Source organism: Ovis canadensis, chromosome 13 (assembly GCF_042477335.2).
Source record: "Ovis canadensis isolate MfBH-ARS-UI-01 breed Bighorn chromosome 13, ARS-UI_OviCan_v2, whole genome shotgun sequence".
Lineage (NCBI taxonomy): Eukaryota > Metazoa > Chordata > Mammalia > Artiodactyla > Bovidae > Ovis > Ovis canadensis.
The window spans coordinates 38,252,625-38,268,745 of NC_091257.1; the positions used below are offsets into that span (position 1 = coordinate 38,252,625).

The following is a 16,121-nucleotide window of genomic DNA, read 5'->3' on the forward strand; positions in this document are numbered from 1 at the left end:
GCAAATCAGAAACTTTGAGCTTCCTTACCTTTGCCAACAAAGGTCTATCTAGTCAAGGCTATGATTTTTCCAGTAGTCATGTATGGATGTGAGAGTTGGACTATAAAGGAAGCTGAGCACCAGAGAATTGATGCTTTTGAACTGTGGTGTTGGAGAAGACTCTTGAGAGTCCCTTGGACTGCAAGGAGATCCAACCAGTCCATCCCAAAGGAAATCAGTCCTGAATATTTATTGGAAGGACTGATGTTGAAGCTGAAACTCCAATACTTTGGCCACCTCATGCGAAGAGCTGACTCACTTGAAAAGACCCTGATACTGGGAAAGATTGAAGGCAGGAAGAGAAGGGGATGACAGAGGATGAGACAGTTGGATGTCATCACCGACTCAATGGACATGAGTTTGGGTAGGCTCCGGGAGCTGGTGATGGACAGGGAGGCCTGGCATGCTGCAGTCCTTGGGGTCGCAGAGTCGGACACGACTGAGCGACTGAACTGAACCTTTATTTTATGGCTAGTTTGATTCTTGTTTTAGACTTGTGTTTAGGGAGATAGGACTCCCATAATTCTTTTACTGCTAAAGGTGATTTTTAAAAGTCTTAAGCCCTATAGTTAAGTATCCCACAAGCCAATGCATCTCTTCACGTAAACTGCAGCTTTCACCTTTCTGTTAGAATGTTCCCTTCACTAGATTTTCCCTGACCATAACGGGTCATAGTAGCCCACCACAGAATATTTATGGAGAGTAGCAAAGCAAAATATTAATACACATATATTGCTCACATCTCCCAATAAAAAGCTCTAAGGCAGAAATAGTGTTTATCTTGTCTTCCAGGTGATGGGTGAATGTATCTTGCGTGTTGAGCCCTGTGACAGAGAACTTGACCCATGGAGGGCATACAAATAAGATTGCAAGAAGACCTGTCAGAGTTATGGAAATGAAAGGTACTTCTGCTCTTGAATAACTTTTCCATATGTTTTTGCAGTTTATCTTTTCCCTAGCAGCACATGAGATTTTCTACTTTATATTTAGAAAATCAGGTGCAGGAAGCTTTCAAACTTGTCCAGAGCCATACAGCTCATTAGGTCTGAAGTGAGAGCTGTTGGCCCCCAAACTCTGCCTCCTTTTCTGTAGAATATGCTATAATTCAAATGCCAGACCACTGGATCTGAAGGGAAGAGGGAAAGAATTTGAACTTTTTTTTAATCCTGTAGAAGTGAAATCTAAGAAAAACATGCTACATTTTTCAAGTCCGTCTAAGTAACAGGGTTAATGTGTGGTTAGATGCAGTTTATGACACCTTAGGGAATAACAGTCTGAAAAGGGAGTAAGACCACAACATGGATGGACCTTGAGGGCAATATATTAAGTGAAATAAGTTAGACAAATACCATATGATTTCACTTATAATTTGGAATTTTTAAAAAACAAAGAAACAAACACCAAGTTCATGGAGAGAACAAACTGATGGTTGCGAGAGGTGAAGGATGGGACTTATAAGAAATGGGTTAAGGAGATCAAAGGTACTAACTTCCAGTTATAAAATAATTTGTCAGGGGATGTAATGTACAGCATGGTGATTATAGTTAATAGTACTGTATTGTGTATTTATTAGATGCTAAAGAGTAAGTCTTAGAAATTCTCATCAAAAGAAAAAAATTCTGTAACTGTGTGGTGATGGATGTCAACTAGACTTACTGTGGTGATCATTCTACAATATATAGAATATAGATATAGAATCTACAATATATAGAATCATTCTACAATATATACAAATATAGGATCATTTTAATTAACACTTGAAACTAATGTTGCATGCCAAATATATCACAGTTAAAAAGAAAAAAGAAAGAAGGGAATAAGAGAGTAGAAGAGATTTAAGGTAAAACACTTATATAGTTAGCTAACAGTCTTGGCCTGAAAGAAATCCCACTGGACTTTAAAAGAAAACAGGCAGAAGACTCACCTTTTCGGTTAACTACTGCTGTGTTATAAGCCACCTCCACATTTTGTGGCTTAAACAAAGACTGTTTTATGTTCTCACGATTCTTTGGGTTAGGAATTCAGGCAGGGCTCACTGAGGATGCCTCTTCTCTGTTCCATGTCGTCTTGACAGGGGTGCCTCAGCTGGATGACCCAAAGTGACCTCATGTACTTCCGGGCGTTGGTGCTGTCAGCTGGGTGAGGCACCTTTGTTCCCCTCCAAGTGTTCCCTCACTCTCTTTCCATGTGGTCACACATCATTCAGTTGTCTAGCATTTTTAGTTGGTGGCTGTCTTCCAAGGAGTAAAAGGGATTACGTACCATCAGTTTCACTGTATTCTGCTTGTCAAAGCAAGTCCAAGGGCCAACATGGAGTCAAAGGATCGGAAAATAGATTTCACTCTTTTTGTAAAGATAATTTTCTTTATTTTTGGCTGTGCTAGGTGTTTCTCTAGTTATGGGAAGCAGGGGCTGCTCTCTGATTGCAGTGCTTGGGCTTCTCATTGCGGTGACTTCTCTTGTTGCAGAGCACAGGCTCTAGGCCATTTGGGCTTCAGTAGCTTGTAGGCTCTAGAGCACAGCCTGAGGCTTGTGACCCTCAGGCTTACTTGCCCTGCGGCATGTGGGATCCTCCCAGACCAAGGATTGAGCTCATGTCTCCTGCATTGGCACGTGGATTCCTTACCACTGAACCAACAGGTAAGCCCTAGATTTTACTCTTGATGGGAGAATGGTCCAGGCACATTGCAAAGGGTATATGGTTCTGCTTTTTGAAAGAAGCCAGATACAAAAGAGTATATTATATGTGATTCTATTTGTGTGAATTTCTGGAAAAGGTAAACTTATCTAGGGGGTGGAAAAAAGCATATCATTGCCAAAAAGTATGAGCAAACATTGGGGGACAATAGAAATATTCTGTACCTTGATTGTGGTGGTATATGGGCTTCCCAGGTGGCTCAGTGTTAAAGAATCCCACCTGCCAATGTAGGAGACATGGGTTCGAGCCCTGGGTAAGGAAGATATCCTGGAGAAGGAAATGGCATCCCACTCCAGTATTCTTGCCTGGCGAATTCCATGGACAGAGGAGCCTGGTGGGCTACAGTCCATGGGGTCGCAAAAGAGTCGGACATGACTTAGTGACTAGAACAACAGTATACACAGGGGACATTTGTCAAAATGTATGCACTTTATTATAACTATGAGGTATATCCAAAAAAGGTAGGATATAGGAGGAACTGTGGAACCATCTTAACCTCTGAAGATCATCTGGTCCGGTGTCTTTACAGACAAAGTGAGGCCCAGAAAGAGGAACTTTCTGTATCCTTTCTGCCAAAGGATACTCTGTTAGTGATAAAACCAGGATTGCAATCCAGGCTTCTAACCACAGTCTTCCTCTGAGAAGATTGGGGAAAAGGATGCCCCAAGCCTGGGTTTCACTGACTCACTTAGATGTAAGCATGTCTGGGAGTGAAGGATGAGAGCTATCAGTGTCCCTTTGCATTCTAGAATTTTCCAGGGATCTCCAGTGCTCAGATTTCTGTGCTCTTTTTCTAGTTCTGAGGCACTGTAGACAAGTTCCTATAACTCCTCTGTTAAGTCAGTACCTGTAATAAAGGTGAATGGAGCAATATTTATACATAGATTCAAACACCATGTGTAAAGAAATAAGAGAAGAGCAGCTATGCCACGCCACTTTTGTCTACAGTGCTGTCTCTGAGTTTCCTACAAGGGTGCTGGTAAAGAGTAAAGAGGGCCGTGGAACTAGAGAAGCAACATTATTCACTTAGGTTTTACTTAAATTAATAAATCCACCTTTCAGGCTCATAAGAGTTATTGCTAGCTTTCATGAAGTGCTCCATAGAGTAAGATAAGTTGAAATAGTGAAAAATAGTGTTTCCACTCATAGTAACATGCAAATGTTAGGACATATGTAGGGAATTTGAAAAAATGAGTACAGCTCATTCTCTACCTTTAATATACTATCCTTACTCAGAAAAAAAATGATTTCAAACCTCATCCAAAGTGTCTCAGACATTTGTCAGATGTATCCAACTTCTCTGGATGTCAAAGAACCTTTTAAAAATTATCTACAAGAGACGACAGAACACTTTGGGCTGAAATTATTTGTGGCCGATACATCAAAGAGCAACACCATGCTGATCTTGAGCAATTACCTAGAGAATTACAGACTTGAACTGTGGAGGGTATCTGAACTTTTTGCTAACACTAAGTCTCTTTTGAAATTAGTTACCATAGCACTAAACATGAGTAATTCAGCAAGGAAGCCTTTTTAAAGAGAGAACATCACTCTGATAGATTCCTGAAGCTTGGAGTTTTCTTCATTTTAGTTTTAGGTTGTTGTCATTTCCCCATTTTTCTATTACTGTATAATAAGAATTATTATATAGTAAGCATCTTATTAAGTGAGGGGATGCTAATTTGCATCTTGAACTTGTGGTTTCTGTCTCAAAGCTGCTGTTTGGGAGGAGCCTGTTATTTCACTGACTTGAAGGCCAGTTGCAGTATAACTCTACTGGCCTAACACTAATGCCAGGTGGGAAGTGATGCATTTATGGAAATAATTCAAGCCAAAGAAATCTACTCTTGTTTGGATTACCCCAGCTGGGCAGTGCTCTGCTCCTGAATGGATTCCCCTTGGGTTAATTTGGGTTAAAGAGGGCAGAGCAGTATGGGATATAAGGAAATCAGCCCCGAGCTCTCTTGGAGTCTAACCCGGCAATCTCACAAAACTTAGCTTGGTCTAAGCCAGACAGACATTCCCAGCCAAAGACCTTTTGAAAAGTTATACTTTCACTCCATGGCTGCTATGTTTTGAAATATCTGGATTACCTAACATGTAGTGTTATTCATAAACTTTTACCCAGGTCCACACACATTTTTTTCTTAGGTAGTGTTAGTGGTAAAGAACCTGCCTGTGGGTTCAGTCCCTGGGTCAGGAAGATCTCCTGGTGGAGGGCATGGGATTCTCTTGCCTGGAGAATCCCATGGACAGAGGACCCTGGTGGGCTACAGTCCAGGTCACAAAGAGTTGGACAACTGAGTGACTAACACTACTACTACTACTATGCGCACTTTGGTAAGGACTTTTTCTATAGCACAGGAACGGTGTACAGATCATCAGTACTACCTTAAGAGCTCAGGAACTCAGCATGATAGGAAACTCATGAGGAAGGTGAACCAAGACTTCTGGGTTTTCTACATCCCTACCAACCTGGCTTCTACTTCCCTCCATCACAGCTATTCCTCTGGAATCAATGGTTGTTTTAATCACCTCCTATTCAATGCCATTGGTGAGAGAGAGTTTCACCCTAGAGTTTCGGGGATGGCCAGACACACAACCCCTGACTCTGGGCAGATGAGATTGACAGCAGTTTATTGGCCATCTACACTCACAGCCATGGGGAGGAGGACACCGCACAGGGCCACATAAAGGTTGCACCTGGGGATGGAGCTGTGCATAGGGTGGGGAGTAGGCTTTTTTGTAGTATCAAGAGGGCAAAGTGCCCTCTGATTTCCATGAGAGGATGTGACTAGCTTATTTGAATTCTCAGGGCTGGGAGGCAGGGAACTGAAATCTACTGTTTAGGGATTAGCACCTGGTCCAGTTAATGAGGGTTGTTGGGCTGGGGGACCTTGTCTTTTGGAGCAGAGTGGGGAAGGGGACTTGTGGTTAGCCATTAGAGGTCTCCCAATTTTTCCCTGGATGTCAAGACATACCTGATATTGGGCCTTAGTTTCAGGACTCAATGCCACAATAGCCATGTAGGATATTATATCTAGACCACCACCTACAGTGCCCTCTTGTAACTGGGCCAGGGTGTGGTGGTGGATGGGGAAAGGTGGAGTGACACAAAGGATGCAGACCAAGCTTTTCTAGTTAATCCTTTCAGGTAGTCACATTGTAAATGCTCACTGAATATCTTTCTGTGCCAGCACTCCCGGCCCTAAGGCTTAAAGGTGAATGGAACACAGTCCTATTTTGGAAAAGTCAAATGGAGAAACAGAGGACTTCAACAGATGGTCATAACAGAGTGAAAGAAGTAGGAGCCAAAATGTGTACATGTGCTGTGAGAGCACGGTGTTGAGGGCAGGTCATCCAGGGATGAGGGCCAGTGAGCAGGCCTTGAAGATGAGGAGGAGTTTGCCAGTTGGAGAAGGGAGAGATGGGAGCTTCTTAGCAGAGGAATCAAAGGAGTAAATGATCATGACATGTTAAAAATAAGTGACAAATAGTCCAGCAGTCGGGGGTGGAGGGGATGTTGTTAGTGATTAGAGTGGTATTGACACAGTCTCAGAGGGGCAGCCTGGGAGAAACCAGGAGCACTGTACCTAGAGGGCTGCCCTAGCTTTCTGCTTCTTTCATATTCCTTCCCCCACATTTCCCTCCAGTTCTCTTTCTCCTGCAGGCATCTTCTCATATTGCAGAATCAGATTCTGCCCTTATTGGGAGCCAGGGCAGATAGGAGCAAGATGAGAGGAATGTGCCGAAGGGACCAGAATAAACCGTACTTCCCTGACCATCTCACCAAAGGCTGCCTCTGAATACATGTGTAAAATATTGTGCCAGTTTCAGCATGTCAAAGGTCCTAGGCACAGGCCAGGCCAGCTGGGTGCTGCCCAAGCTTTGTCATGAGTGCTCAGATCTCCTGAGCTCTCTCTCCTTCTGCTGCTTTTGGAATCTTTTCCATGTTCAGCTCCTGCTCTCCCTGGCTGCGATGACCAATTCTGTAAAAGACTCCTCTAGAGACTAATTTTCCTAGAGCAGAAATAGGGGAGAGGTGGTTCAAGGTATTTGAATCCAGGTCAGGAACTCTGCTGTCAGCAGTCCTACCTTAGCAGATAGATCTCTGAGCTGTGTTTATTTCCTTATACAATTTTCTACTTTCAGATGTGCTGCTATCTTGGATTGGAAATTGCCTTCCCTTCATTTCTATGTTCTCATCTGGAAAACGCCTACTCATCTTTCAAAACCTAGTTCAAAAGTCACCACCTTAAGAAGCCTCCCTTGGGCAAGCCAGTTGCTTCCTTCTGACATTCCCTTAGCGGCTCTTTTACATTTTTTTTTTTTAAACACTGAACACGTTGATTATAATTCTGTTTGCATACAGAATTCTGTTTTCTTCACTCATCTAAATTCCTGAGGCATCTTTGTTTCCATAGCAATCATCAATAATGACACATAGTAGGTATTCAGTAAACTTAAATGAATAAAAGAGGAGGAAAGCCAAAGAAAACTTTTTAAAAATCACACATGTGGATCAAACTTCCAACTACTAATTTACAGAAAATAGAGAGGAAAATTTCTTTTCCTGCCACCCCAGGAAATATCAGCAGAATCCTGAGAGAGGAAACTCATTAGGACAAACATCCTAGTTTCTTGGAAAATAAATTGCAAGGGGGAAAAAGAGAATTGGAGGAGGACTGGTAATTTGAGAGAGACTTAGAAGACCCGTCAAACAATTGCAAAGCATGGACTTGACTTGGATTTTGATTTTTAAAAAATTTTAGATTATGACATGTATGAGACCTTGGAAATTTGAACATAGAACGTTTGATGACTTTAAGGCCTTATTGTTAATCATTTTAGATGTGATAATTGTGTTATGTTTACTTTGAAAAGAAAGTAATCATTATTTTTAAGAGATGAGTCCTGAAATGTTTATAAGTGAAAGTATATGTCTGGAATTTGCTTCAAAATAATATGGGAGGGAGGAAGTGGATGATAGTGTAAATGAAGTAGGTTTGGCCATGGGGTTGACGGTTGTTGGGGCTGAGTGATAGGTGGGCACAGAAAGAATCATCCTCTAGATATTTTTATGTATATCTGAAATTGCTACTGCAATGTTTAAAAGCAACAAAATGTCTTTTAAAAGCTTGAATGTTTTGCATTTACACTTCGCAGTACAATAATTATTTTAAAAAATATATTTGTTTGGCTGCAAAGGGGTCATAGTTGCAGCATGCAGGATCTTCAATCTTTGTTGTGGCATGCAGGTTCTTTTAGTTGCCGCATATGGAATCTAGTTCCCTGAGTAGGGATTGAATGTGGGCCCCCTGCATTGGGACTGTGGAGTCTTAGCCATGGGACCACCAGGGAAGTCTGTACAATAGCGATTTTAAACAACAGAATTGAAACGATTACTCCTCACCTCAATGTGAAAAAAATTTTGTTTAATGTATGCATGTATGTTTTGTTACGTGTTTATGCTAGAATATTTTCCAAAGGAACATCTTTATTAAAAAAAAATAGGTAAAGCCAATTAGAAAATAGGGAGCTTATATTTAGAAATTCACTTTCTTTTTTCTAAAATTTATTTTATTCAAGTATAGTTGATTTACAATCTTATGTTAATTTTCTGCTATACAGCAAAGTGATTTACATACATAATATATGTATTTACATATGTATATACACAATACACACAATATACACATATACATATATGTACATGCATACATATGCACATATATACACATATATACATGTATATACACATATATACATGTATATATACATATATACAATCTTTTTCATATTCTTTTTCATATGGTTTATCACAGAATAATGAACATAGTTCCCTGTGTTATACACAAGACCTTGTTTATCCATTCTATATATAATGGTTTGCATCTACTAATCCCCAAACTCCCAGTCTGTCACTCTTCCACATCCCGTTGTCCTTAGCAACCACAAGTCTCAATGTCTGTGAGTCTGTTTTGTAGCTAAGTTCATTTGTGTGGTGTATTAGATTCCACATATAAGTGATATTGTGTGGTGTTTGTCTCTCTCTTTCTGAATTTCTTCACTTAGATAATCTCTAGGTGTTGCTGCAAATGGCATTGTTCCATTCTTTTTTATGACTGAGTAGTATTCCATCATACATGTACCACATCTTCTTTATCTATGCACCTGCTGGTGGACATTTAGGTTGTTTCCTTGTCTTGACTATTATGAATAGTGCTGCTATGAACAGAATGCTACATGTATCTTTTTGCATTATAGTTTTGTCTGAATATATGCCCAGGAGTAGGATTGCCAGATCATCTGGTAATTCTATTTTTAGTTTTCTGAGGAACCTCCATACTGTTTTCCATAGTGGCTGTACCAATTTACATTCCAACCGTGTAGGAGGATTCCCTTTAAAAATTCACTTTCTTAGTCAAGTTTTGGGAACACATCTGTTTTTTCCATATGGATAGTTGAATCTTTTTGCCTTTTCATACTGTTCATGGGGTTCTCAAGGCAAGAATGCTGAAATGGTTTGCATTCCCTTCTCCAGTGGACCATGTTTTGTCAGAACTCTCCAGCATGACCGTCTATCTTGGGTGGCGCTACATGTCATGGCTCATAGTTTCATTGAGTTAGATAAGGCTATGATCCTTGTGATCAGTTTATTTAGCTTTCTGTGCTATGGTTTTCATTCTGTGTGCCCTCTGATGGATTTGGATAAGAGGCTTGTGGAAGCTTCCTGATGGGAGGGACTGGCTGTGGGGAAATCTGGGTCTTGCTCTGATGGGTGGGACCATGCTCAGTTCAGTTTAGTTCGGTTCAGTCTCTCAGTCGTGTCTGACTCTTTGTGACCCCATGAATCTCAGCACTCCAGGCCTCGTGTCTGACTCTTTGTAACCCCATGAATCGCAGCACGCCAGGCCTCCCTGTCCATCACCAACTCCCAGAGTTCACTCAGACTCACGTCCATTGAGTCAGTGAGGCCATACAGCCATCTCATCCTCGGTCGTCCCCTTCTACTCCTGCCCCCAATCCCTCCCAGCATCAAAGTCTTCTCCAATGAGTCAACTCTTCGCATGAGGTGGCCAAAGTACTGGAGCTTCAGCTTTAGCATCATTCCTTCCAGAGAAATCCCAGGGCTGATCTCCTTCAGAATGGACTGGTTGGATCTCCTTGCAGTCCAAGGGACTCGCAAGAGTCTTCTCCAACACCACAGTTCAAACGCATCAATTCTTCGGTGCTCAGCCTTCTTCACAGTCCAGCTCTCACATCCATACATGACTACTGGAAAAACCATAGCCTTGACTAGACGGACCTTAGTCGGCAAAGTAATGTCTCTGCTTTTGAATATGCTATCTAGGTTGCTCATAACTTTCCTTCCAAGGAGTAAGCGTCTTAATTTCATGGCTGCAGTCACCATCTGCAGTGATTTTGGAGCCCTAAAAGATAAAGTCTGACACTGTTTCCACTGTTTCCCCATCTATTTCCCATGGAGTGATGGGACCGGATGGGACCATGCTCAGTAATCTTTAATCCAATTTGCTGTTGATGGGTGGGGCAGTGTTTCCTGCCAGTAGTTTGGCCTAAGGCCAAAAGGACTTATGCCAGCATGCTGCAGCTCCCTGGACTGCTGTATTCAGTACCCTTGACTGCGCAGCAGGCCACTGTCGACCCACGCCTCCGCCAGAGACTCCTGGACACTCAGTCAAGTCTGGCTCAGTTGCTTATGGGGTCATTGTTCCTTTCTCCTGGGTCCTGGTGCACACAAGGTTTTGTTTGTTCCCTCCGAGAGTCTATTTCCTCAGTCCTGTGGAAGTTCTGTAATCAAATCCCACTGGTCTTCAAAGTCAAATTCCTTGGGGGTTCTCAGTCCCTCTGCCAGATCCCCAGGTTGAGGAATCTGTGGTGGGCCCTAGAACTTTTGCAACAGTGCGAGAACTTCTTTGGTATAATTATTCTCCAGCTTGTGGGTCGTCTGCTTGGTGGCTCTGTGGTGGGGCTAATGGTGACCTTCTCCAAGAAGACTTATGCCACACACTGAGCCTCCCGAGTCTGTTTCATTGACTACACTAAAGCCTTTGACTGTGTGGATCACAACAAACTGTGGAAAATTCTGAAAGATATGGGACTATGAGACCACCTTACCTGCCCCTTGAGAAATCTGTATGCAGGTCAAGAAGCAACAGTTAGAACTGGACATGGAACAACAGACTAGTTCTAAATTGGGAAAGGAGTACGTCAAGGCTGTATATTGTCACCTTGCTTATTTAACTTATATGCAGAGTACATTATGCAAAATGCCAGACTGGATGACGCACAAGCTGGAATCAAGATTGCAGAGAGAAATATCAATAACCTCAGATATGCAAATGATACCACCCTTATAGCAGAAAGCAAAGAGGAACTAAAGAGCCTCTTGATGAAGGTAAAAGAGGAGAGTGAAAAAGCTGGCTTAAAATTCAACATTCCAAAAATGAAGATCATGGCATCTGGTCCCATTACTTCATGGCAAATAGATGGGGAAACAATGGAAACAGTGACAGATTTTATTTTGGGGGGCTCCAAAATCACTGCAGATGGTGACTGCAGCCATGAAATTAAAAGGCTCTTGCTCCTTGGAAGAAAAGCTATGACCAACCTAGACAGCTTATTAAAAAGCAAAGATATCATTTTGCTGACAAAGGTCTGTCTAGTCAAAGCTATGGTTTTTCTAGCAGTCATGTATGGATGTGAGAGTTGGAGTATAAGGAAAGGTGAATGCCGAAGAATTGATGCTTTTGAACTGTGGTGTTGGAGAAGACTCTTGAGAGTCCCTTGGACTGCAAAGAGATCCAACCAGTCCATCCTAAAGGAAATCAGTCCTGAATATTCATTGCAAGGACTGATACTGAAGCTGAAACTCCACTACTTTGGCCACTTGATGCAAAGAACTGAGTCATTGGAAAAGACCCCGATTCTGGGAAAGATTGAAGGCAGGAGGAGAAGGGAATGGCAGAGGATGAGATGGTTGTATGTCATCACTGACTTGATGAACATGAATATGAACAAGCTCCAGGAGTTGGTGATGGGCAGGGAGGCCTGGCGTGCTGCAGTCCATGGGGTTGCAAAGAGTTTGACATGACTGAGCAACTGAACAGATAGTTGAATCTACAACTACTAAACTTTAGTATTTTATTGATAGTATTTATTGCCAGTTGCAGACAGTTCTCAGGTGCAAAGCAAATTTGGAAAAACAGTTTCTAAGCACAATTACCAACAGCATTAGCAATAAGTAGATTTTAAAGTTTGTTCACTTCCACAAAGTCCAAAGTTCTATGAGTTTCCAAGAGTGCTTATCGGTGTGAATAAACAAGGTGTGGTAATACTCACATGGGCAGTTTTTGAAAGAAAGAAAACTTCATTGAATTAGTTTGCACAATATTGGTTACTTAGAACATTCTATTACCTGTATCTTCAACATAATATTGTCTTCAATGTTTTTATATGATAAATATCTTATGAAACTTAAATATTGCATATCAAAACTTGGACTTTTGGGGTCAAATTTGCTCAAAGTAATCTGTGAAGGTAGGCTATTTTCCTGCCCGGTCTATAACTGTCACCCTGCAGATTACCAACACTTAGTCAGTTGGTCCTTGGAACTAATGATTGCCATTAAGTGTGTGTTTAGTTAACATGGCAATGATATGTGTGAAAGTTCAATTTTTAAATTAATTGAAAATATTCCCCAGTTTTAAACATATCTTGAGATTTTTAAGGTGTGTGCAAGTATTACTCTATGATTGGGATGTTTATTGAGTGCCTGCTATGCCATCTAACATGCTTGGTTGCTTTTCCAATATTGTTTCATTTAATCCTCCCAGTGTGCAATAAAGAAGAGTTTTACTGTTTCCACTTTGCAAATCGGGAAAGTTAGGCTCAGAGAAGATACAAGGCTTGTCTAAGTTCACACAGCCTGTAAGCAGTAGGGGAAGACAAGTGTTGGTTACCCTGGTTTTACTCTTCTGCCCTTGTGCCCTGTTTAATGATTTTCTCCTCATGGTTGTGAGCCCCTCAAGAGCAATCTTTCAGGTCTTTGGGGCCTTCATGGTTCCTTAATCCAAGTGAATATTAATAAACAAAAGTGAAATTTGCTCAGTCATGTCCGACTCTTTGCGACCCCATGGACTACAGTGCACCAGGCTCCTCTATCCAAGGGATTCTCCAAGCAAGATTACTGGAGTGGGTAGCCATGCCCTTCTCCAGGGGATCTTCCCAACCCAGGAATCCAACCCAGGTCTCCTGCATTGCAGGTAGATTCTTTACTGACTCAGCCACCAGGGAATCCCCATATTAATAAATATTTGTTAGATAATCTCAGCAAGTCATCCAAGTGTCAACATCCAGCTCCACCTTAGGCCAGGAGCTGGGCTTCTTGGAAAATTCCAAGCTTACCTTTGGGAGTATGTAGAATTATACAGTAGGACTTCCCTGTGGCTTAAATGGTAAAGAATCTGCCTGCAATGCAGGAGACCTGGGTTCGATTCCTGGGTTGGGAAGATCCCCTGGAGAAGGGCATGGCTATCCACTCCAGTATTCTTGCCCAGCGAATCTCTTGGATAGAGGAGCCTGACAGGCTGCAGTCCATGGGGTCGCAAAGAGTCAGACATGACTGAGCAACTAACATTTCACTTCATGATTATACAGTAACCACTTGAGAAAACCACATCTGGAGACTTAAACTATATAAAGAAGAAGTGGGAAAAGTAATGATGTCAAAGAATAGGATCAAGATTGAGAAAAATTGAGGTTTAAATTTGGAAAATGACAAATCAACCAGAAAGGTTGATGCTGTTGGTCTTCACTCTATATTCTTGCTTTATAAGAAGTAGACAAATTAACAAACTGTGGAAGAAAATTCCTAGAACACTGGGATCAAGTCAATACACCTGATGGTTCTGGAAGACAGAATTTTCAGAGATAAAAATACAATAGATCACTCCTTAAACTCCCGTCCTCAACCCATGGGTGTATCTGCCTGAGTTGCCTTGACCACGGAGGAGTATTTCCCTGATGTGGCTTTATCTGTGGTACCAGTGCAGCCTCATCAGAGTTGAGATGCTTGACTCAAACTGATGTGTGCTTTGCCAAGTGTGATGATTAATTTTATGTGTCAACTTCACTGGCCATGGGGTGCCCAGATATTTGGTTAAAGATCATTCTGGGTATGTCTGTGAAGGTGTTTCTGGATGGGATTGGCATTTGAATTAGTAGACTGAGTAAACAGATGGCCTTTCCAGTATGAGGGGGCCTCATCCTCCATTGAAGGCTGAATAGAACACAAAGGTGGAGGGAGTGGAGAGAACTTTCTCTCTCTTTGGTTGTCTTTGAGTTGGGACATTGGTCTTCTGTCTTTGGACTTGGACTCAGTCTGAAACTATACCATGGTCTCTCCTGGTTGTCCAGCTTGCAGACTGCACACCTTCAGACATCTTAACCTCTGTAATTGCGTGAGCCGGTTAGTTACAATAAATCTCCATCTCTTTTTCTTTATCTCTCTTTGGATAAATACAGCAAGTGAGATGTTAAATAGTAGCTAATAATATTATCTACCATTTGTTGCTTGCCATTATCTAGCAGGGGCCATACTAAACATTTTACCCAAGTTATCTCATGTAATTCTTACAGAACCAAATAAAGGGACTAAGGTTCAGGGAGTTGTGATTTTGCAGCTAGAAGTTATGAACTCCAGAGCCAAGCACTGTTCTCAGAGGTGTGATGCAGGATGGCCAGCAGTGTCATGAAAGCGGATCTGTGTTTAACAAGCTCTTGTGGCAAAAGTCTGTAAGCATTTAGAGTTCCTGAAGACCTCAGTTCGATCCCTGGGTTGAGAAGATCCCCTGGAGGAGGGAAAGGCTACCCACTCCAGTATTCTGGCCTGGAGAATTTCATGAACTGTATAGTCCATGGGGTCACAAAGAGTCGGACACAACTGAGCGACTTTCACTTTCAAAGTTCCTGGGGAGCTGTGCCCTAGAAAGATGTAGAGAAAACTATGAAGGTGACTGACAGACCCCAAAAATGGGGGCCTGGTCCAAGACCCCCTAGGAGCTCTTAAGCTGAAACTCAGTATTTAATGTTCAGAGTACAAAGCTCAAAAGTAAGCTGAGGTGGAGTCTTCATTTTCAAGAAAGGACCAAACTGAGGAGATGAAGCTATTAGAAAACTTGCCTCACTGTTTCTAGCACCTGCTCCTCTGTGTCTGGACTTCCTGCCTCAGTTCCTCCCTGACCTGTTTGCTGTGCCCAGAGTCATGCTTCCAAAGCATCAAGGTTACCGTGGGCTCTTTGAGGGCAGGTTCTGGGGTTCTTATGAGACTGCAATCTTGGAGGAGCTCAGCAAATATCTGTGGATTGTTCCAGGGATCAGAGCATGCTATGTGAGAATTAGGGCCACCTTCATTGTCTTCTCTTTTTCCCTTCACCATGGAATGTGTGGCGACAGGGTCTGCCGTCATACTCTGCAGCCCCTTTCTCACCCCTACTGCAGATGGACAGACCCAGCCTGGTATGAAGGCACACTTAGCTTTCCTCAATATCATATTTCATAAGGTTCTTTACTTTTTTCAAAAAATGTCCAATGGGAGAATGGCTAAAATGAAAAAGGTATATGGGCTTCCCCAATGGCTCAGAGAGTAAAGAATCTGCCTGCAATGCAGGAGACACAGATGTGGGTTCGATCTCTGGGTTGGGAAGATTCCCTGGAGGAGGAAATGGCCACCCACTCTAGTGTTCTTGCCTGAAGAATCCCATGGACAAAGGAGCCTGGCAGACTACAGTCCAAAGAGTTCCAAAGACCTGGACATGACTGAACGACTGAGCATGTGCACACACACACACATAATATCAAGGATTGGTGAGGATGTGGGACAACTGGAATGATCATACTCTGCTGGTGGGAGTGTAAACTAGTACAACCACTTTGGAAAACAGAAAGTACCTAGTAAAGCTAAACACACATATACTCTGTACTCTAAGGCCTGACAGTTCAATTCCTAGATGTGTAGCCCAATAGGAGGGTGTATACAAGTACTAGAATCCTCATGGCAGCACTGCTCACAGTAGCCTCAAACTGGAAACAGAGTGGCAGTCTCTAGTGGAATGGCTGAGTACATTGTGGTGTATTTATAAAAGGGGATACTACACAGCCACAACAGGAACAAACTACAATCACGTGAGACTGTATGTGTGAATCTCTCATGTTAGACAAAAGCCAGGTGCAAGAGAAGCCACTCTCTATGATCCCACTTCTGAGACAGTAAGGTGTTTATATTAAAATACAAAAACATTTTTAAAAGATAAACTAGTCTGTGGCCTTATAAATCAGGATCATAGTTATGTGGTGTGTGAGG

General features: G+C 42.1%; 1 long non-coding RNA gene across 1 annotated transcript in view; it reads left to right on the top strand.

The window, feature by feature from the left end:
- Positions 1-372: 372 nt before the first annotated feature.
- The window catches only part of LOC138417391 (uncharacterized), a 38,017-nt gene continuing 22,268 nt past the window's right edge, over positions 373-16,121 (top strand). The window contains exons 1-2 of the long non-coding RNA XR_011248102.1: positions 373-941; positions 2,508-2,679. This is a non-coding gene — a long non-coding RNA (uncharacterized lncRNA). The remainder of the gene's footprint in view (positions 942-2,507; positions 2,680-16,121) is intronic.